General features: G+C 45.3%; 1 long non-coding RNA gene across 2 annotated transcripts; it reads right to left on the bottom strand.

The window, feature by feature from the left end:
- Positions 1–5,561: 5,561 nt before the first annotated feature.
- LOC146760259 (uncharacterized) lies at positions 5,562–22,789 on the bottom strand. Of its 2 annotated transcripts, none has more exons than XR_014947397.1 (6): positions 22,697–22,789; positions 22,251–22,384; positions 21,101–21,260; positions 10,783–10,934; positions 8,509–8,588; positions 5,562–5,637 (listed from the first exon to the last, which is right to left on the bottom strand). It is a non-coding gene; the product is annotated as an uncharacterized LOC146760259 (long non-coding RNA). The 2 variants fall into 2 exon arrangements; XR_014947398.1 differs by lacking the exon at positions 5,562–5,637 and adding an exon at positions 7,310–7,458.
- Positions 22,790–23,906: the final 1,117 nt, after the last annotated feature.

Raw genomic sequence — 23,906 nt, 5'->3', positions numbered from 1 at the left:
GCACCTGAAAAGCAAATTTAGGAAAGCATTTCACTTTTAAAAATCTACTTTCATCAGTTTAAGGTAATTAGTTCTGGGAGATGGCGATAGAACAGTGAAAGCTGCTGTGAGTGACAGTAGTGAAACTCCTGACACAGACGTGGTGCAGATTGCAGGACCAAATAACACTTCCTATGTTTCAGAAATCAGGTTGTTAACAGTGTTTCCAGGCCCTGAAATTAGCTGAAGTAATCAGGAGCTGTTGGCAGTAAGCAGCAGACAGCTTGTTCACTTGCTTTTCTTTTCCACTGCTACTCCAAGAACCTTTGCAGATAAAGAAAATAATAATGTAAAACCATATCTATAATAGCCTTTGGGTGAGTTTCCTCCTTCCTGCATCCATGGGGCGGCCTTCTATGAGTGAGTTTTGGGTGGTGAAAGAAGGATCACCTTTGAATTTGTTCTTTTGTCTTATTTCGTACAGCTTATTTGTGGTTCAATAATCACGACGTTCTCCCCATGGATGGGGCTGCTTGAGGAATCTGGTAATACCTAACAAAAATAAAAGTAATAAAAGGATCCTGTCTGCCAAGCAAAAAGTAATTGTTTTGCACTTAGGAACTCTACTGCTTGGAGAATGGCTTTCTTTCTGTGTTTGTCACTCTGCATTGGAGATCTGTTAAATTCTGACTGGCAAATACAGAATTGCCCCCACTTCTGACCTCTCTAACCAAGGTAATCACTGCAATATTGAGACGTCTTCTGTCGTCACAAGGTAGGAAGTGGTTATTTTTCCCACTTTACCAGACAAAGAACATTGTCTTGCTCAGAATCACATGGCAGGAGTGGAAACGAAGCCAAGCCTGCTGGCCCTCGTCATACGCTGATTCCTGATCTCCTTCATCATGACCTAAGGAATCTGGGGATTTTTTCTCCTTTGTTTCTTTTTCTTCCTGTACTCAGAATGTATTTATGTTTTATTTTGAACCTTTTCCGCCCAGCCCTTCAGGCCAGAACCACAACCACAGATACACAACTCCAGAAGTTAATGCTGCCCTGTGATTTCTTACCAATGGGTTTTGCACTGCTGCCTTTGTATTCCCTGACGATCTGAAATGCACACACAACAGGTAAAGTGCACAATAACTCAGACCCCTAGATTAAAATAAAACGGTTGTGGTCCCACCAAGGCCAATTCAGATATGCAGCACATGTTATTCTATCAGTGTTTAATTACACTTCACAATAGGGTACTTAAGTTCCCTATTTCCCAGATAGATGTACTTTAAAAGACCTGGCAAGAGCCTGCTTTCTGCACCTCCATCCAACCAACGTTAACCAAACTGTTTGCATTTATCCTTTTCCCACAGGAGCAGGTTTGGACAACTCCTGTTTTTCCAGAAGCATTTTTTCCATCTTATCCTAACACTTCTTGGACCAGGCAGCTCACACTGCACAGCCCCAACCCTTGCAAGATGTCTTCCCAGTTTATCAACTTTTCCCCTTTAGTTTCTGCATGCATGAGCTCCTCAACTCCTCCTGATACTGCCAGTCTTGGCTCAGGCCTTGGACCTCCCACTTAAAGTGGAACATGGCATTTTTCCACCTACAATGAAGAGCTGTCCATGCAAAGGGCCTGTCTGAATGCCACAGCTTTCCACATGGCAAAGAGATGGAAGCACAGCCAGGAGAAGGAAGAAATCCAATGTTTGGGAGACTGCACCTTTGTCTGAGTATATAAATAAAGCAGGAGTTTATCATGATTTATTTATAAAAACTATTTCTAATCTAATTCTTCACATATTATCTGGGGGCAAGAGAGATGAGACACAAAAAAAAATGGCTCTTAATCAGGAGTTGCCACATGGAGGGGTTTTGATTAATATGCAAAACATAGATTATAAATAGATTTATAAATAAATGATCAACTACAGCTGCTGCTTTATTTATCTATGGACTTGCAGAAAATTTGAAGCTGAATTCTGATTAAGTGAGAATCACCACTAATGGCGCACTGGCTGGCTCAAAGGGGCCAGTAAAGCAAAGCGAGAATGCATTTGCATAGCACCTTTGATTCCTAAGAACTCCCAAATGCTTTGCAGAATTAATATTATGTTTTAGGGGTCACTTCATCTATTACTGAAATACAGCCTCTATGGAGGAAAGGTAACTATCTGCATGTATTCCCTCAAAGATCTCAAAGCACTTTGCACATTAATTAAACCTCACATTGTTTCTATGCAATCCATTCCCCTCCAGCAAATTGCTAAGCCTGTGCTACCTGAAGTACAGGGAATAAAACCAAGGAAAACTCATCAGCTCTTCCTTGGTCCGACTTTGCTTCACATCCAGATCATCCTGCTGATGTCAGTGGACACCTCAAGGCATTCCCATCTGGGTGAATGCAGATTCCAAAGAACTACATTCAAACAGCTCAGGAATTAGACCCCTTTTGCTCACTGTTAGCCTAACCCAAATTTCACAACCAGCAGCATTGTATGACCCTGCTTCAGCCAACCCTCAGCCCAAACATTTGCAGCTCTGAACTAGGAGTCCCCATTTCCAATTCCCGGATCACTCCTGCCACAGAGGTACACACATCACCATGAGGCTGAAGCTCAGCACAGCACCAGATGCCTCATTGCATCCAGCAGCACTCAGAGGGCACAGGAGATGCACATACCTGCGGAATGTGCCCACGACTCGATTCAGCCACTCCCATTTACAGCGCTTTTCAAAAAGAAGAAAGTCAAAGCATGTTTTTTTTCCACATGGCAAAGCTGTCCTGCCACGCAGTTTTCACAGCTGAGCACTTCCCAAGGTGCCAGTTCTGCAGTTCAGGGCTGGATGCGATCCCCTGAGCATGATGTGTAGCTGTAGGATGAAGACACAATGAGCAGTCCCAGCTGTGCAGGTACACACGGATCAGCACGGCTGTATCTCCCTTCGTCTCCCACACTGTGCCTGGGGAAGGTTCCTATAGCAGATGATGTGGGAGCCCATAGACATTGCTGGAGGCTTGGCTGTGCATAGGTCACACCTCACCCAAGTGTGAGCCTGTACTTATTGAGTCCAACAGAATTTCCTGTTATGTGGCAGGTTTGGGAGACTCTTCTTCCATCCCATATTTTGTGTCCATCTCATTTCTGATTTCTTCATCATGACAACCAGGAGGAAAAACAAAACAAAACACTTTTCCCCTAATAAACCAAGCCAACCTCCAAGCTTACCCCTCCCCTACTTCCATCTCCTTGTTTCCAAATGTCCCTACGAAGGGATTTCACTCCAAACCACTCTCATTATTGACAGTTTCCATGCTGAGCCCAGATTCTTCTTCCATAGTTGGACTCCACATGGAAGAAACCACGTGCTGACAGGGCCCTGCTTCCTCTCCACCCAGCAAGTTAGCAACATGGACAATCTATTGCCTAAACACAAAGAGTTCTACCACAGCAATAATTGTCTGGGGAGGACACTACCAGTCACTGCCCAATTAGAAGAACGTTGAATGCACGGAAATGCCTTTTGAATAAACACTTGAAAACCCTCAATAAAACTGTAAGAGAGAGTTACTGCAGATTTACTACCCAGGAAAGAAAAGCTCTTCATGGCACCACTAGGAGCTTATTGCTTCTGTTTAATGCTGATAAATGCAAGAGATTCACAGTTCCACTGCAACCTGGGGTAGACCAGCTTAGCAGGAAAATAAAATCAAGGTCTTACGATCTGCCCACAGAGAGATGGAGGAGAACCGCCACATCTTCAAGCTGCACATTCTGCATAGTACTGCAAGCAACATGGGACACATCGTTCCTCAGGAAGCCAGCAGACACATGGCTGGTACAGATGGGTTTGTCCCAGGCCCTGCCAGAGCATGGTGAGCTTGAGTGGGTGGGAGCTCCATGGGTGGGATACCCACCCCTTGGTTTCAGTATATAGGTGGAAAGTGAGGCTGTGGCACATCTGTAGCAGTGACAAGCCCTCTCCTCCTGCTGCCTCACCTGAAGAAAAGGAGCACCATGAAACGAGCCCAGTTTCATTGACCAGTTTCATGACCAGCCCTATTGCTTCTCTGCTGTGGGGATGCTCAAGAAACATTTAGATTTTCTAAACAAATGTGACTGGTAAGGAGGAAGGAAGGGGTTGGCTCTATTTATGCTAACCCACATTTCCCAGCTTCCCAGGCAGCAGTCCTTCCTGCATCAGCTCAATGGGAATATTCACAGCCCCAGGGAGGGCACCTCTGCATATTTGTTCCACAAATGAACCTTGACATAAAGGTCTTGCCCTTGCTGATGAGCACATATGTACTGTTCTCTGTATTCACCGTTCTTGGCAATAGGGAAATACATATGGGATGTTTTTTTTTTCCCTTTCCTTAAGAAAGGAACAGTGGGGAACAGCCTAGTACTCAAAAACTAAACACCCAACCAAAATCATTGCCACTTATCATCATGATTTAAACACATTTCCTCCTTAGTGACCCAGTACATGTGTCTGACCCTCTAGGGAACACCCAGGGCTGGGTTGCTAGCTGTGCCCTGCAGCACCACCACCATCTTTAGCAGGACAAGGGGCATGCTACCATTTCCAAAGCAGTCTCTGAGATGGCACTGCATGGACAGAGTGCAACAGAACCCCACAGTCCACTTCTGTGTCCTAAATTTGCTCTGAAGTGCAGATTTCTTTTCATTGGGCATTTAAGCACAGGCATTGGAAAGATTTTGGTCTCCACCGAATCACTCATTAAAGCAAGAGATTAAACGAAATCACTTAGATATTCACCCTGCACAACTGAGAGGTCAGAAGCCCTACATGATGTGTCCCGCATACCTGTTGCTTGGAGGCAGATTGACTCTGGTGCTGTTCTTCCAGATCAGGGCTGGTTCTTTTCTAAGAAGGGGCCTTGTGACTGGACCAACAAAGGGCAGCCTCCAAGGTCCGGCCACTTGTGTATAACAGAGCCTACATGGCCTCTTCAGCTGATAGCAGCTCTTCCTACAGGACGGCTGACAGTGGCTGATGTTTGATTTATTTCAGCATTGGCTGCTGCAGTTTGGAGTTGAGCAAGCAGGAAAACTGTGCTTTGAAGACCTTTCCCTCCTCACATTGTCCGTGCTCCAGAAAGCAATCCCTGGGGTAACAGTAGAGGACAGTCAATGAAAATTTCCCTCCAGGCTCCAACGATTATTTGTTGACCAAAAATAATACTAACCGTGATCCGAAATTGTAGTAATTAAAGGAATAATGTCCAAATTTAATTATTGGGCCCCTCACACAAGTAAATGGAATTATCTTCAATGGTGTTCCAGTTACACTGCATAGCTGCAGCATTCATTGACTGGCACTGAGAGCAAATATCTGTGTACTTGTAAACGTGGCAGCATCTACTGCAGCTTTTTGGGGAATAAATTAGTGGGAGGAAGAAGTAACTTCCTTGGCTGTGCAGAATAGTATTGCCTTGGTGCAGAGCTTGTACCCCTTGAGCATCTTGGACAGGATCCCTGTGCTGCAGAAGGGCAATATTAGCTGCCCAAAGAGTCAGAATGATAGAGAAATCAGCAGCTCTTCTCAGCTCATAGCTGGGCAATGGGGAAGAGGTTTGGTCTCACACACAAGGTCTTCAGGAGGGCTGTGGCAAAGCTGGGAGTGGGCTTCCTGTTGGCAAATCACAGTGCAAGCGTTAATTGCAAAACTGTCTATTTTAGGACTGTACACAGATTTTATTTGACAAGCCAAATTTTGACAGTTCACTCTTCATCAGCAGAGTTCCTGCTCTAAATTACCAAGTGCCAATGGCACTCAAGGTAAAGCAGTGCGATAGTAACCACGGATTGTTTGAAGGTCCTGCCTCACAACGTCTATTGAAAATTGAGCATATAGGGCAAGGAGAAAAGAAAAAGCTGCATCCGTAGGAATCATTTTGAGCTGACACAATGCACTGTTGTGGCTTTTTCCCTTCACAGCTTGCGTGCAGCAGTTCAGCTCGTTCTGTTTTCCCTACCAGCTGCTGTATGAACAGTGCCCCTGTCAGCAGGAAGTTACAAAGAAATGAATGAAGACTGATGATTAACAAAGAAAGAGGGTGAATATTAATCATGGAGTCAACATTTGATGGGAGCACTGATGGAATAGTGGTCCCACTGGAAGTTGTTAGGAGTTGATTTTTATGCCTCTGGGCAGTAGCTTTAAACCACGACTCATGATGGAAGAGAGGTAGCTCATAATGTTTTAAACAGGCCATGGTGGAAAACATACCTTCTCCCTCCCCTCCCCAGCTCCTCTCTTTTGTTGTGCTACAATGAGAACAGAGTTCCACCATGCATCCTACATTTGCCCAGAGCACCGAAACTGTACAGATCAAACCCTTAAGCAGGCTCAAACAGGGACAGGACATTTCCATTTTTCCTTGCTGTTCTACCAGAAGTCTACAAAGTCGTCTGTGACAACACACTTCTATAGCGAAATAACTGAAGTATGAATTTTGGTTGTTTGCAACCTGATTCAAACCTCTTTGAAGGCAATAGGAGTCACAGCTCCACTACAGAGCAAAGCTCTCCTAACCTTGGCTGGAATTTCCTGTACCACACAAATTAATGAGCATACTTGCAATCAATACTGCATATGAAGTGCACAGCTGATACTCTCTTTCTTTGATATTATACAAAATCATTCATTATACCAGACCATTCATTTTTCTGATGAAAAAAAACAACTTGCAGATGCTGCCTTCAGGCAAGCTTCATCCACTTCCCAGACCCAACCACTGATCCAAAATGGAGAGATCAAATACTGTTTGGATACTGCAGATTTACTGCACGCATCAACTTTAATTGGACAGTCAGAAAAGACTTGCAAAGTCACTCGAGTATGGCTGCAGCCCAAAACTGAAGTTAATGTGAGTTGGACGCACACCAACATGCAGCTCTTCTAACAGTCCCATCTTACAAAATAAGCTGTTACATGTGTTTTACAATTTCTCCTGCAAGTGTTTCAGGGGGTGTTTTGGAGGGGTGGAGAAACAGCAAGGAAGGAAGAGCTGATATCAAATGCTGTAATTCTGTTGAAGCTAACAGGATACTGATGTGTCACTACGACAGTTTTCCAATGTTTCTGTGGTCCTCATTAATCTGATCAGCACTCAGAAGGATGCAGAAATCACTGCACATGGGCTCTTCCATGAACCCTGCTCTACAACTTAATCTGTGCCATAGGATGTTGTGTCCTCATTTGGCCATGCAACAGCAAGTGTGTTATTGTCCAGAGAAAGTTCTGGATTTCAAAACACAGGCAGCTTTCCTATTGCCTTTCCTATTTCCTACTTGGAGCACAATGTCAGGCAGATGACAATAGAAACCTGATAGGGTTTGCATGCATTTTTCTGGAGATTTAGGCTGCGATCTCTTGCCATTCAGCAACTATTCATCTCCCAGAATGAAGTGACTGTTCACAGGATGGTTACAGTTCCACTTATGTGTCCTACAGGAAGAAGGACAAAGCCAGAAGTGTCCCTTTAATTTCAGCAACAGTAAAGACAGAAGGGAGCCACAGCACAACTACTCACAAAGAGTCTGAGATTCAACAGAGAAAGTCTTACAAGTGCACTGAGGCCATAAAGAGCTGAACAGTAGAAATCATTTAATCCTCAGTGCTGCATTTTATCCACAACATTGGCCCTTCAACAGCCCAGAACCCTTCAGGTGCATTTCCAGAGCTGATTACTGCTGTTCCAGGCAAGTAATCTGCAGACACGCAGGTGATTTGCTGGGAAGCTGTCTGCTGCTGCTGCTCTCAGACCCTGCTCCCTTTTTTGCCTTTCAGTTTCCAGAGCATCCTCTGTGCACTAAAAAACGCTCCGTGCTTCTCCTCTTGCTTTCACAGCAGCTGCTTACAGAAAGCCAGCAGTACAAGAGGCAGCAGACACAGAGGCAGCCTTTATTCTAATACTCTTGCAAAACTGGGTGCTACCTTGCAAAGGGTACAATGCATCGCAGCTCCCCTACATAAATAACTTTTTAATGCACCTGTCATTTCAGATGTCACACCAGAGACAAGGTCAGGCTCGGAGAGAAATCAGCCTGCTCCATCCTTGACCCGTCATTCATCATGGCATTTGTCCACAGCCAAGCAGCCCAGCTGGTTAACAGGGAAAAAAACCTTATCTGAGCTCTAAAAGGGTCCCATTTCTGATAGGAAGAACTTATTAATAATACTCTCTGGAAAGCAGCGGGAGTTCTGATGGACAGCTTTGCAGGGACATTTTTCAATAGAGAAGCTTAAAATCCTATATCTATGCACCAGATCAGCAGGCTGGAGGAGATGAGAGGTTAATTTTGCAGACAGCAAATGGTGACTGTTTGTAAGTTATTAGAGAGGGAAATATGCCTTCAATGTTATGGGGATATACGAGCCTTGCCTTCACCTTTCCCCATGTATCATGCTGCGTGTCATCATAGGCACGTTAGCACGTTGTGCAGGTCCCCTCAAATCACCGGGCAATAATTAGCATTGCAAACTGCTGGTTCTTACCTCTTTTACAGGACCCAGCTCAGTTCTTAAAACACGCACCCCCTGAATTCACATTAACTTCAGGAAAAGATTCCTGGGTCCTGTGGAGTTAAGAATAAAAAGCATAAAAGCTTTAAAAATGGCAGCTTTGTTCCTAATGCAGATAACTGCAGGCTTACGACAGCCTCAGAGGCTTCTGGCATTGGTGTGAGGGTTTGTGATTTGGGGGTGTGTGAGAGCAAGGAGAGAATGAGAAAAGGGAAAAGAGAAAGCAGGGGTAGATTCACAGTAGCTTAAAGAGCACTGACTGTGTGCTCGACAGCTCACTGACCTCGCTGGAGCGCTGAATGCAGGGCACAGGAGCCACATGGATTGGGTACGGACTCAGGCTGACCTCTGAAATCTGCACTCACAGCATTTTATGAGCTGATTGTTGTTAGACCCACAGACTAAGGCAGTTCATGGGCTCAAGAACACAGAAGCAAGTTCCCACGGCCTAAAGTTTCCAAATTGCATAGTAAAGACTCATGTATGAGCAATTAAGCCATCGCAGCTCTAGAGTTTTCCACTTAGTTCAGCTTTATTTTGTTGCAAGCTGAATTAAACTGCTATATTACATTAGCAGATGTACCCCTAAGGAGCACTGCAGACCCTACCTACGGCTCAAAGAACAACACTGGGCTGGTTGGTGTCTGCTCTATCTGCTTTCTATCAGCTCTAGCATGGCTTCTGATATAGATATAGAAACTGTATTTTGAGATACAACACGACCATCTTTACTTAATGTCTACTTAATCTCTATCATGTCTACTTAAGACACCTGGTATGGGGATGTCACCTGAACTGGTGTTGCTCATATGCCTTCTGTTCTCCTTACTTAAACAAATTCTCACCTTGCCAATGCAGTGCAGTTATTCAGACTACGGCTGGGATTTTCAGATCCCAAACTCCTCATGGATGGCGCTGGCTGTACATACAGTCTCCTTTGAAACCCAGGGCCATGCACAAAGCCCTGCCTCACTTTCAGCAGAGCCACCCTCGCCCTCCAGCTCTTGCTATCCCCAATCTTTCCCCATTCCTCAGCTCAGCTCCCATCATCGCTCTCCCTGTGCCGACTCAGCGTCTCCCTTAGAACTCATTTGTTTGCTCTGAAATGCTTTGCTTCCTCTGCTTTGTTTCCCTGGACCTAACATTTTTATTTGATTTTATTTGCCTCCTTTCTCCCTCCACAGGGTGACAGCTATTTTATCACCTACAACAAGAAATGCTGAGCCTGTTGTGCAGGCAAAACATTTGCAAAGGGGCAGGGGGTACACAGAAAGCAGTAGGAAATTGATAAGGGTTGTAAAGTGGCTTTATAAAAATGCCGACAAGCCTGCTCAGGGCACAGAGCACCTGCACCTCTGCCCCCGGCAGTGCTTCCTTCAGATGCTCCTATTGTTTTCATTACTATTTGTGACTTGATCATTAATAAATTACTATTACTTTTTTTTTTTTTTTTTTTTTTTCCTGTTGGCTCCAGCCACCAAGGGAGCCAGCAGGTGCACCACTTTTACAATTAGCCCTCTGTAATGCATGGTTGGCAAGAAAAGTTGTTCGCAAGCTGCAGACTTTACCAACTGCTCGATGGCAGCAACTAGAGGACAGTGTGCAGGAAAGCACCTTCATGTGGCAGCTCACACAGCCAGAGGGGTTCAGTCTCAAAATTGGGGTCCTGCTTGTGAAGGTGAGTGGTAGAGGCAGGGGAAGAATGTACACAGGCCATCTATGGGGTAATGAGATCACAGTAAGTCTTACTGAAACCATTATTTCCATCATCTAAGATACGTTCCTGGTTAGAGGCAGCAGTGCAACTCATTAAACAGGAATCTGACTGATTAAACTGTTTTGGTTTGAGGAGGGGAAGTTTAGCAGTGAAATCAGAAAGTTGCTTCTCTCCATCTGCAGATTGTGCTCACTCACAGGCAGGGCTCTGGCTTTTCAGATCAGTGCTGTTCTCTGCGTTTGTGTTGGTAAAATTATGGTTGTAACAAATTCCCTTTGTGATAGAATATCATTCCCTCAAATACCACCATCACTGCATTGTCCTGTCCAGCAGCAGCTAAGTGGCGCAGGCTGGGTGTTGTTTCAGTTCAGCCACATCAGGGATTATCAGCACAAGGAGTGTGCAGAGCTGTTGTGTAGTTTTTCCCCCCAAAAAAGACAGTGCAAAGCAGAAAGCATAAACCATTTGGTGATACCTATACAAGGCAAATGAAAAGTGAAAAATCCATTGCAAAGTAAATGACCACAGACCTCAGATCAGGCACGTAGCCAGCAATCCAGGGAAGCTGTGTATCTTTGTCTCTGAGACAGTTTTCTTCCAGTCCCAATGAACTCAGGTGTTTCACGTAGTTCTGATGGGAAAGCATGTTCCTCTCTTGGAGGAAGTCAGCTGGAACATGAAACTAATAAAGAAAGAGAAAAGAAAAAATAAATATATTTAAGATGACATGCTGCTGAAAATCACCAGACTCAGAGCTTGCATTGAGCAGAGCAGGTTCCATTGATGCTGCTCTTCGGCCTTTGATAGCAGCTGTACAGGGTGCTCCAGAGAAGAACAAAGCAGCAACCCTGTGACAATCTGCCCCTTTTACTGCTGCAGGCACAGATCCAATCTGGGGACTGATTCATGCTTTGAATCATAAGATTAGAAGTCTTCTCCAGTATTTCCTTCCATAGAAGGAAATCGAACATCTCATAAGTGGCTTCCAAACAAGCATCCAGATTCCTTGCATCCTGCTAATGTGAACTGGACGTTAAACCAGCAGCCAAACAAAAAGACTGATTTGCTTTTCTCACACTACTTAATACCAGAATCAAAATGCATAAAATCAAAAACATTTCATAAGAACGTCTTCATTTGCAGACTCAAGTCACTATGAATTGATCATAACAAATACAGGAGACATTGAAAGCTCCTCTCCTGTGGCTCTCAAGGTCCAAACCTCTAATCTTGGTCACTGCATTTTCAGGCCACTGCAACCCAACAGGCACTTCTAAAAGAGCAGAAAAAAACCTAACAGGAGATTGCTGTCATGTCAATAGCTTTTCTAGTGAGTGTAATGAATGCAGACAACACAAGAGTACTTTGATAGAGGAATCCCATCTGTGTCTAACCAGTAAATCCATGCTGCGCAGTTTGCGTTCAGTGCAACCTGTTTCCTTCCTGAGAAAACAGAACACCAGGAGACTTTGAGGTAGAGAATTTAAGGCAGAACCAGTTGGTACAGCCTTATTCAGGATAAATATGAAAGCTCAAGGCAGATTCTCTTGCCCCTACTGTAATATATGCTATAAGTTAAGATCTACATGTATATCCAATCGCATTTGTGAAGGTAGGGAGGGGAAAAAAATCACCGTGTAGTTAGAAACAATTAAATGAGTTACATAAAGGGCACATCTTTAAAAAAAAAAAGTCTGAAAACTTTGAAACTGAAGTGGAATGGAATAGCAGCATGAAATGTCAGAGCTGAGTTAAATCCCAGCTTCAGAATCAGTCCTCGATCCAGCCAGAATAGGTCACCCAGCCTTCATCCTGCCAAATTTACACTGTTTGTTGAAGTATGCAACTCAAAAAGTTAGAACCAAAAGCTGTCCCTCTCCACTGCAGCTCAAACACACCATTCTCCCTACTGAAAAACTGCCAGCGTTTTCTGTTTTCTCTTGTTCCCTTCCAGATTTATTCTTGCCATGCCCAGCTGTGAGCAGGGCAGTGAGCAGGGGGTCGGGGCTGTGCAGGCTTCATGGGGCAGCCCGGGCACTAGCTCCTGTATGCCTTGTGCAGACCCCATACCATGAAGCCATTAGAATTCCTCCTGCAAGCAGCATGCTGAGTCCCTTAGCTCCTTCCTTTCACTTGACCTGAACTATAGGTTCTGCTGGTTGTGAGCTCAATCACTGTCCTCCCCAGGTCTGCTATTAAACCTTGGCTCTAAGAAACCAAGAAATTAATCTCTGGTGCCCGACTTTTCGCAGCCCAGCGTGCTCTACAGCAGCTATGCACAACCTCTGATCCCCAACTGCATGGCCTCATCCATAAACAAAGGTACCTTGTGGAGTCTGGTGAACCCAGCTGATCCCTCACTAATATCTCCTGGAGCAAGCAGAGCACAAAGCCTTTCAGCTTGGAAGTTTTGCATTCTCTTACTCTTGGATTAAGAAATAAAACAAATTAAACAAGACCCTCACATCCCTACGGTCTTCATTTTCTACAGCACACCCATTGCAATGGGTGAAAAGCATTGCTTTTGCCAGTTACCAGACAGAGTGTTAGTGGGTGAGACAATGCCATGCATCCCTCTGCACTGCAGACCCAGCGTGGCACTGGGGCAGCACAGTGAGGAACAAAGCCACTGTGCATTTGTTAATCTGTCATTCACACTGACAGCTGTGGGTACACGCTGAGAGCCACGGGCAGGGGACAGCCACCAAACCACAGCCAGCAGCACTATCAGAGCAGAGCTGAAGCACCGGCACCTCAGGCCTGTCTGCAGTAATTTTCTTTTGCTGATAGTTACAAGGATTGCTGCAATATAAATTCCGCATGGAGTGCTGAGAAAGGAACGAGGCCCCGCTGCACCAAGCGCGGTGTTAGATAGGGAGAGATGACCATGTAAATAAATGGGGCACAAAGGAAGTATTTTTCCCAATTTTACAGGTGAGGAACCATGGCTAAAAGCCATAAATCAGTTTTATTGAGGGGATACAGGGTATTTACAGGAGAAATAAGAACTGAGCCTCAAATCCTTATCCACTGCTCAGTCCCATTTTGTTCCTTTTCTGCTTTGAGGGCCAACAAAGCCCACCAGAACCAACCTTCGTGTCTGCCCATACAGGATGAAAACTACCTGTGCTCCTCCAAACTACCCACCATTTGCATGGGCAGTTCACCTGCAATAAGCACTAACCCTGAGCACTGATGCAGGCTGCTTTGGCACAGCAAACTACTCACTGTGTGATCAATGCAGGCGAATATTTACTATCCCTTTATTTTTTTTTCCTAAGTGCAAACAATAGAAGAGCTCCCTCCATTCTGCAACGCTCTCTTCTCCATATAAGCCATTCAGCATTCACCAATGCAATATTTTGTCATTTCAATAATCACCAGTTTATCTTTCCCCATTTTCATGGTTTCTCTGGAGACCTCTCCCCTCTCACCAGGCATTAAAGCACAAGCGGTAGATTTGGCATTTGCCACAAGTAAGGAAACAAAAGCCTTCATGATGGGAGAGAAAGAAAGCATTGGGAACCCTGCTGGGACAGCTCCACTCCCATGTGCTTCTTTCCCCTCCAAGTTTCAGCCTCCCCTCTTGCTCTGAACCAACTGCTTATATGGCAGTGCTCTGACCCGAGGGTGCAGCGGCAGAAACAATAACCCAAGTTATACTTTTTTTCAAGTCAAACATCAATTGTGCTTACAAGGCAAAAATCAGCAGTCCATTTTCCTTCTGCCTTTATACTCAGAAATTCCAGACAGAGAACTCACTGCCTTCCCTTGTCACCCCTGTACTGCACAGCGGTGCTTCTCGCAGTGGGGCTGCAGGTCTCCAGCAAAGACTGAATTCCAGCAATGAGATGCCAGCCTCAAAGGGCAGTTGCAAACCCAGAAGGGAAAAGAGACATGAGATCACCAGCAGAACTACTTGTGCAGTGCTGTGGTTTCACCATCTAAAGAGCAGCCCCTCAGTAAACTCATTCCTTTTGAGGTCTTTGTCCTACGAGTCTCCCTCCTTGTAGCTCCCAGCCAAAAGCGCATGGAGCCATGACTGTCTCCATTGCAGAACCACTGTCCGCAATATTCCCACTCAATAATCTTTGTCGCAGACTTGAGACTATTTTTGGAAGCTTTAAAAATATCTAATGGGCACCTTTTCTTTTTATTCAGACACAGCATCTTTTTATGTTTAATAGAGATTTGAAGAAGAAGAAAAAAAAATCTGCTTAGCATCAACATGCCTTTCTATTAAAAATAAAACAGCTGAGTAAGCAAGATGACTTGGACAGGAGAAAATTCTGTTTATAGAAATGTTTACTATGGTTATCACAGGGCGATAGGGATGACTGTGAACCACGGGCTCTGCTGACAAGTGGTGATGAACCAGTCACAGGAGGAGGCCACACAACAGAGAAGGAATCAACAGCTTCCTAGGTCACACATAGATAGGGACATTGGTGTGTGTCCTGGAGCACGATAAGGATGAGCCCTGAAGGAACCCAAGGAGGTTGTGGCAATCAAGGCCAGGCTGGATGTGGCTCTGGGCAGCCTGGTCTGGTGCTTGGCGACCCTGCACATAGCAGGGGGGTTAAAACTAGATGAGCATTTTGGGCCTTTTCAACCCCAGCCCATTCTGTGATTCTGTGAACACACTCAGAATCACCACATGCTCTTCTCCAAATTCAGAAAGCTCAGGAGCTGCAAGAAGGAGTATGAATTCCTGAATAATACTGCCTCTCTCTTGTATTTTAAGCAGCCAACTAACAGAAAACTATTTGTGCTGCTTTACCTGCAGGTATGGCTATGGCAGGGAAGGACAACTGAGGAGCTCTGCAAGGAACTCACTTTCTTGGGAGCATCCACTGTTCCTGTGCGGCAGACTAAGCCTTCTCCATTCTGCATCCAAAATTAGGGATGTTGGAGGAGAACTGAGTCAGATCAGTTGGATTCTCTTCCAGGCCCTGCCACCAGCTCACTATGTGACCTTGCACAAGTCACTTCATCTGTTTGTGCTGAAAGCGTCTCATCTGCAAAACTGTATTTACCTTTGTTAGAAAATGCACTCATTTATAGATATAGAACGATGAACATGAGCCAAATACTGCTGCCATCTTGCTCCTCCTGGCTCTCCATCTTTTTTTGACTGCATCATTAGGTGGTTTTCCCACCCTTAATAATCAGGGCTGCTTTTAATGGCCTGAGTGTTTTTTCTCCAGGTGTTTTTTTTATGGCATCTATATAAGACAATCCAAGGAAACTACAGAATCATCTCTCCAAATTTCTCATCATGTCATTCTGCCAAAAACAACAGAAATATTTGCAAGCAGGTTGGATTCAGAGCCTTCCAGAAAGGTCCCCGTGTCTCACCTGCACCACCACGTCCCTCCTCTGCTGCTCAGGAGTTCTTACACGCAGCCACATTGCTCTCCATGGAGTTCTTGAAATGGTCCACCTATATTTCTCTGAAAAATGACCATTCCCTTAAAATACGGCACCTCCTCTCATGGCACACTGCGATGTGACTCAACAGCACCAGAGTCGCAACTCATATTTCCACAGGGTGCCAGCATCTCAGCATCAAAGTGCTGCTGGCTCTGGACTATCATCTGCGCTGTAATTAAATTGAATCCACTCCTTGGCTTGGCTTTATCCCTGAACAATACCAGCATTTGAGTAATACATTCTCAGGGCACTAATACATCACCTGGGCGATCCCTGTCCATGATGTATTGGCGCAATACATCAGAGTGCACTCCCGCTATAAGGATCTATGGGCATCATACATCAAGGTGAGGCTGAGTAGTGATGTATGGCTCAGAAGATGGTACCGTGCAGCAGTGGACCAGGCCAGGACCAAGAGGATAATGGCCGTTAGCCGATTTCCCTGTGTTATAATGCTGGCACTGACCCAGCGTCTAACTTTAGCCCCTTATTTATTTATCCCAAAGCAACCTACCATTGGAAGCGCCTATCCTCGGATGCATCATTCTCACAGAGGTCTCAGGGGACTGCTGGTACACAATTAGCAGGAGTGTATTCTCAGCTTGATGTGGGGGGTTTTTAGCCCATTAACACTAATGGCAGCTGCAGCACCAGAGCTCCGTATATCACAGAAAACACGGACACATGCACACGCTTAGCTCTGTGCAAATCTCACCCATTCAAGAGGCACCTGGAGATTATTGGGAATAAAATAACCACAGAAAATTGATGGAAGCAACCACTTCATTGTTTTCCAATAATTACTTTCAAATATATAAAAATTAAACATATAAAACGTAGAAACACAAACCCACCCCAGAACACGGAGGCAAAGCCTTGGCCAGCCTGTAGGACATGAGGGGCATTGCAGAGCTCATAGCAAAGCATTGCTGGAATGCCTGAAGGCATTATCAGCTGGGGGAATGCTGCTTTAACCCACTGAGGCAGGAAGGAGGCAAAGAAGCATTTGCTGACAAAGTCCTTCCCTTCACCCCTCATTTTACAAACAGCAAAATAAAATTAAAGTATAGAGCAATATAAGCCTCAGTGGAGACAGTTGGAGATGTTTGCTCAGGAGAAAAATGGCAGAGAATAACCCTAAATGAGCCCCAAACACAGCTCTTAGTAAGAACCCAAGGGAGATGCCCTTGCCATGGCTATATGCCATGCATCACTGGAGCCTGCACCTGGGCACAGTCTTCCAGTGCTTTGGACAGCAATGTCCTGGGGAGCAAAGGTGGCTAAAACCAATCTCTGTGCTCCATACAGAGTCACTCGAGGTCTCACGTAAAGCAGACTTATTGCCCCCATGAAAGAAATAATAGATCTAATAAAATACTTATATCCCGGCCAACATCTCTGCCCAGCCTGGTGAGCCCCCAGGGGCAGCGAGTGGACAAAGCCAATTTACAATGTGTCCTCCTATCCCTCCAGCCCTGCAGCATGCAACTGCTGCCCCCAGAGACCACCACAAGGAGACCATCCTCACAACACACAGACGTGAGGCTGTCATGGCCAGGGCTGATGCAATTTGGGCACATCCCTCCCCTGCCCTGTCACCCAGCTGCCTGGTTGGCAGCACGTGAACCCATGCTTTGCATCTGCATGAAGAGTTCAAAGCTGGCAGTCCTTAATAATATAAGCACAGCTGCTTCCCTCCACAACTCCCCTCAAATCAAGCAGCCAAGATAGCTTTCTGAATGAACGAGCTATCTTAAGGCACTGAGTGAAATAATTTCTCAGATGCTCAATCTAGTTTTTGAAACAATCTGGAAACGACATTCTCATTAATTACACACCACGTATCTGGAAAATGACAGCGCTACTGAGCTGACAGTGACAAGGAATCAGAAAATAGCTTGTGCAGGTGGAACAAGTCATGGACAAACCTTCGTGTCTATATGGAGGGGATGGACAGAGCTGTGAGGGGCAGCACTGCAGGTGCCCAGAGACCATTTGTGCAGCAGAGCCACAGTGAGCAGTGGGTGATTTCACCCTCCTGGCACTCACAGAGGGAACTTCAAGCAGTGTTTCCCCTTTAAAAACCAAGACAAGCTCAGCCTGGACAATCATTTATATTTGCTTACTCCTTGAGCTTTGGTGCAGTGATTGCTTGCTGGGCTGGGAGCCTCCCAGCCATGTCATAGACCAAGAGGAAAGTCAGAGGTCTTCCCTGGGCTGAGTCCTGAGCAAGTCAATGGGAAGTAAATATAAACCATAAGCACTGAAGTAAGTGAAAATAAACTGTTTGGTGCATGCTTATACAATGACAGAAGTCTTTGCAAATTCATAAAATGGAGAACATGAAAAGCAGCAAATCCTTTTTAAAACAGGAAGGAAGTCAGGTAGGTGAGCAGGAAAAACAGCCCAGTAGTTAATGTGCTAATGTAGGACCTGGAAAACCTGAGTTTACAGGCCTGCAGTGGGCCCATAAACTTCTACATGCTATCACTGAAACTGGAGAACCACACTCCATTACCCCCAAAACTCAGGAACTGCTTATAAGAACTTCAGGAATTGGGTTAAGTCTCACCAAAAAGGGAAAACATGCCTGTTCGACGGAAGCCAACAGCAGAAGGCAGGAAAGCTCACATCACTTGAAACCACAGCTCGCAAGGAACCCAAACTGCCCAGGAGAACTGAGCCCACAGCTCCATGCAAGGCAACTGATCCCCTTCTCAGTGCACAAGAAAACAATACTCTGACCTTTAAGTAACAATTTTAGTTGTATCAAAAAACTGAAGTGACTTGAGAGCCATTTCTCTTGCTCCCTGGAATCATTTACAAGGGGATTTTTGCACCCAGGTAGAGCATGCAGGCAGGTGGCTGCACCCAGGAGCAGTCCATGCAGCCAGAGTTTGTCTTGGCAGGGAGCTGCTGGCTTCCTTTGCATACAGGGAGCAACCCGGTTCTGCTCAAGAACTGCCTGGTTTAGGAACACGCACCTCAGCAGGTTGGAGCCCTGCAGACAGGCTGCTTTCGTGAGAGATGGCGTGAAAACAGATCAAAGTCTCAGAAGAAGTTTATTTTAAAGTATTTCCTACAGCCCAATCAGATTATGTTTTTAAAAGTTCAATTATCTTCTGATAAACTCAGCGGCCAAATTAGGAAACTAAATACAATTATTAAAGCATAAGAGAATAATTTCAGATCTGCTACAAGAGCCAATTCAAACTTAACAAGCCCACAGATCCTGGCAAGTAACTCCACACAGATCACTCAGCTTCATTTCAAACTAGAAGACCAGATGAATGCCTGGGATATGACTTACATTGATTCTCATGTTTTTAATCAAAACTTACACAGTCCTTTTAGCTGGCCAAACCCAGAACCAAGATTTTGTAGAAAGGTATTCAATTTCTCTATGGAATTGGGGGATTTGAGCAACTCTGTGCTGAGCTATCAAAGCAGTGCACAGAACTTACCTCCGGCGTGCAATGCAAAGCCTGAAAACTTGGAAGAAATATTTCACATAGTGCAGCATTTTGCAGAGCAATCTTTAATCCAGATGCTATCCCAGCAGCTGGGCTGATCTCCTCAACAACTTCAGTACAGTTCTGTTGTGGTCTTTTTTTCCTGAAGAGAACTTCTAAACTCACATCTTGTTGGCCAGTAATTCTGAATTCCCATTCACCAAGTGACCAGCAATGCACCCTGCCATTATACCATATAGCCACGCTCACTTGGGAGCATGGCAGCTGATGTCCCACAGCACACACACATCATCAGAAGGGAGATGCCCACAGCTGAGGTTATCAAGAGTGGAAACTTCAGTATGCAACAGTGCTGCAGGTGAAGTTTCATCTGACACATTTAACCTTACATATTGTTGCATTTTCTCTCTTCCTGTAGGCAGCGTGGGCTCCTGGACATCACACATCAGTGGCACTAATGAGGAGAAGTGCTGACCACCAGTCAAGAGAAAACGATACCTAACACACCATCTCAGTCTGTAGATTACTGATACCATCATGTTTAAAGGGCAAAGGCCAAAAAGCACGAGCACAGGACCCTTGCCTTTAATAGGGTTGCCATATATACCCAAAACAAAACATACTTTTAAGCTGCCTGCATTTATAAACTCTTGAGGCCCATATTTGAAGGAAAGGGAAAACCTTCCATGCTGACAACTCCTCCCAGCAAGTTACAGAAAGGAGGTATTTAGGGGAGAACATGAATTCCAGCCCCTGATGGAAAAACACACTCCTCTTGCAGCAATTTCTGTTGTTGTATTTTTGTATGGGGGTTAAAAAGCTTTGATTTTGCAGTTTAGCATGTTGAGGCCTCTCAGTGCTCGCTGTCGGAGGGTGCCGATTACCCAGCTTCATTCATCAAAGTGTCACTTTTCTGACAGCCATTAATAAATATACTGCCAGAGCCCCTCACACCTGGCAGCCATGGCACACTGCAACACACCGCTAACCTAATTTGCTAATTGCTGCTTTCCCCATTAATTTTAGTCCTGTCTTGTTTGGTGTTGACATGGAGGGAAAAAGAAAGAAGAGTGGGGAAAAAGAAGCAGGCAAGAAAGTAAGCTTTGGGAGTTTTCTGATTATTTCTTCACTTGTTCTTCCCCCTCCATCACCACTTACTTGGGGGTATCAGCTTCCTTTTTATCCTTGCCCTTTCTGAGAGGGCTGGCAGCAATGGCAATTTGGGCACTGTGGTGTGAGGGCTTAACAAGCTGCACACCATGTGTTACCCACATACAAGCCCAGACTCTGGCACTGTGTTTCTCTCAGCCCCCCACCCTGAGCTCCCAGCCTATGGCTGCACAACAGTGGGGCTTGGGGTGCTCTGTCCTCCAGACATCATCGGTCTCAGCACTTCACACCTGCCAAAATCCCTACTCTGTTAATTAAATTCCCATCCACTCTCAAGCGAACATCACTCAGTTCCATTAATCATATGATTTTTCTGATAAATATCCTCTTTAAGGCCCAGGTACAGACCAAGTCCTTTGTGACTAAGCTGGACTGAAACGCAGGTCTCCAGCCGAGGTCAATTAAGACAAGGAGTACCAGACCCATCAAGCCTTCAGGCAGTGATGAATTATTGTTGCAGCGCTAGTAAAAGTCTCCCTGCAGGACACTCACCAAGCTGTTGCACTTGGACCACACATTGGGGTCCATATGCTCCAAAGCTTTTCCTTGCCTGATTAGGTCTAGTGATGGCTGCCCGCACCCACTGCTCCAGCTCTGCCTCCCCTTCTCAGGAACAGTGCTCAATCACTGGGGGCACAGAGGCTCCCTGGGCTCTGCACAGCCATCACTTGGCCACCAATGCTTGGTTAAGGACACAGACACCTGTGTTCTGCAGAGCTTTCCAGATCATTAATTCTTTTCTCCAATTAATGCAAGAAAAGGGTGCACTTACCCCACAGGTAAGGCCTGTGTGCATGCTCCTGTCCCCTCAGCCAGGCAGCTTGGGTCCATCTTTCTTGGTAAACAGAGCTTCCCACTGCCAAGACACTCAGACCACAACCACACAACATGAGGAATGGTCCTCTCAGTCTGGGACAGCATCCACTGCCAACCTGTGCCAAATACAAGAATTTTGGATGCTTCCTTAGCATTGGGAGGAAAGGAATGAAGGTGGCCAAGTTCCACCTTAAGTGGGTGATTGCAGTCTGCTAAACCCACAACAAATAACCGAGTCTCAAACACAATCCAAACACAGGGCATGTTTTAAAATTGCTTGCAACGAGACACTAGTAGATATGAGCATGAGAGGTTTTGCTGCTTCTGAGCAGACTTTGGTGCAAAACGCATGTTTTTCCCTAAAAGAAGCAGAAGGTTTAAACAGTTTTAAATTGGATAATACTACAAGAAGGCTCAGACTGTTTCGAAATGATGAGCTGGTAAGAAAACCCTTCTTTGAATCAGGATTATTACAATGATATTAGAGGATTAGCACAGGTCTGGGAGCAGGATTCAAGCAAACCTGCCAATTCTGGACATTGGACATTTTGACTGCCTTTGAACCCTTTAGCTATTCTGACAGTTAAAACTGTGCTGCCATGGCACAGCCCTGCTCCCAGCACTTACACCCACAGCTCTCCCTAAGCCACAGGTGAGATCTGTTTGTATTTCCTTTAGCACAGAAGGGCCAGGCTGGCACACACTCACCTTTATGGCTCGTTGCTACTCTGCCAGGAGCAGGACACACAGGCCAAGCCTTCCAGGAGCCTTATAAGTCAAACACACTGTCCTGTTCCAAGTGGAGTTAAACAGGCCCAGTAAAAAGTAACAGCACTTCAGCTTTTAGCCAAAAGCCTCCATTCACGGCCCTTTAAAGTTAAATTTACTGCCTCCATTTAGCAACATCCCTGTGAAACTCCCTCCTGGTTCAGAACAAAACCTCTGTGCAGTTCAGCTGCGCTGTGGCAAACAAAACATTTCATCCTAGGGATCCAGCCATGCATCTGTCTGCCTTTATTCAGATCTCTGTGTCTCTTTATTCCCTTCGGTTTTCAACAGCTCCAAGCAACCAGATAGCACACCTTGTCTTGCTCCCCACTGCTCACCTTTCTGCTATGGCTGAAGAGCTGATCACAAGGAGGAAAGCCACCAACATGTCTTTTTCCCCTGTGACAGAAGTGGATGCAGCTTTATTGAGCTTCTTGGGCTGCGTCTTCCACCACAGGCAGATCAAGAAAAACTACACAGGGCAGAGAATGAGTAAAATGATCAATGCTCTGCCCTGGAGTATGATAACTCCCATTTTTCAGGAGTCAAGGTTAGCTCAGGGCTTCAGCTGCTCTGCAGGATCAGCCCTGCCCTTTGAAGAACCAATTCGTTCCCTTGCACGAGGCTCACTGTGCCCTGACCCACCGCACCACTGCATGTGCCACATGCTTTCTGCACACACACAGCCTTCGTGCTGAAGCCAAAAAGCAAGAAAGCAAGAAAAAAGTTTAGAGCATTTCCTAACAAAAGAGAAAATAAGGGAAAACATTCTGTTGAAAAATACCAGGTCAAATGGAGAAGGGAGTCCTTTCATCTTCCATGCTCTGGGTTGGTTTTATTACACTGTGAAGCCATTTTACTGAATTAGTATCGTAATCATGGCAGGATAATGGGGGTATGGAGCACTGCAGCACAAGCCAGATCCCTCAGCTGGTACAAACCAGCATGGCTCCATTAACTTCAGTGGAGCCAATTTATATCAGCTGAGGATCTGCCCTTTAGTTTTTACTACAGGAAAGCCAGACTACAAATGGGAGAAACCTATATTAAAAACAAATATCTTCAATCACAGCAGCAAGAATGTAGAAAATATTTGCTGAGTCAACTTTTATAGCAATGTTTTCTTTCTCTCCCAAGTGCTCAATTTTGAACACTCCCCTATAAAATTTTCCAAGCCTGGAGCAACTTTCCTCTTTCCTTTGGTTAAAGCCCACCTCACCTGATGGAGGCAACAAGGCTCTGGAGATGCTCAAGTCCTTTCCAGAGCAAAGTAGGGCTTAGGGAACTGGTAGCATCCCTGCACTGAGCCATCTCAGACCTCCAGCCTGCCAGCAGGGCAGTTGTGAAAATGGAGATTGGGCCACAAACATCTGCTCTTCTTGGGAAGCGTGACCCCTTCCCACAAGGAGAAGGTTACTCCAACAGCCCCCTTTAGGAATGCCACTGGGTCCCTCAAATGAAAGCGCACAGAAGAGCTCAGGGCCCCTCAGCAGCCTTGCAGCAAGCACCTTTTGTTCAAAGCCCAGAGCTGTTAATTAAAGGCTGGTGATTAATGATTAAACTCCACGTGGTTCCCATCTCAGGCTTAAAAAGTCCTCAGGATGCTGACTTTGCTGAAGGTTTCATTGTGAAGTTCTGGGATGTGAGGGGCTATTTATAGAGAAGTCCATCAGAGCACTGAAAGGAGGTGCTCCTTCCACATAATTAAGAAGAAAAGAATAAAAAATACAATTTCCAAAAAGCATAAAGGTCAAATATTTAGATGAGGTAAATAAGTGATCTGCCTGTATGAGCAGCAGCCAGAAACAAGAGACTATTTCTGTGTGTGCTTTCCCCAGCTGGGCACGTTCAGTTCTTGGACTCGGGTTTCTACAGGCAAATATTCTCCTCTCCCAGGGAGTTCAGAATTCATTGTCCATAAAGATCATGGATCCTCATGCCATATTGCATTCATGAATAACGAATACAAAGGATTTCTACATGCAGGATCTGAT

The sequence above is a fragment of the Coturnix japonica genome, chromosome 6, assembly GCF_054131305.1.
Source record: "Coturnix japonica strain WE chromosome 6, WE-NBRP24, whole genome shotgun sequence".
Classification (NCBI taxonomy): Eukaryota; Metazoa; Chordata; class Aves; order Galliformes; family Phasianidae; genus Coturnix; species Coturnix japonica.
The sequence above is the reverse complement of the archived record's forward strand: the minus strand, read 5'-3'. Positions and strand labels throughout refer to the sequence as shown.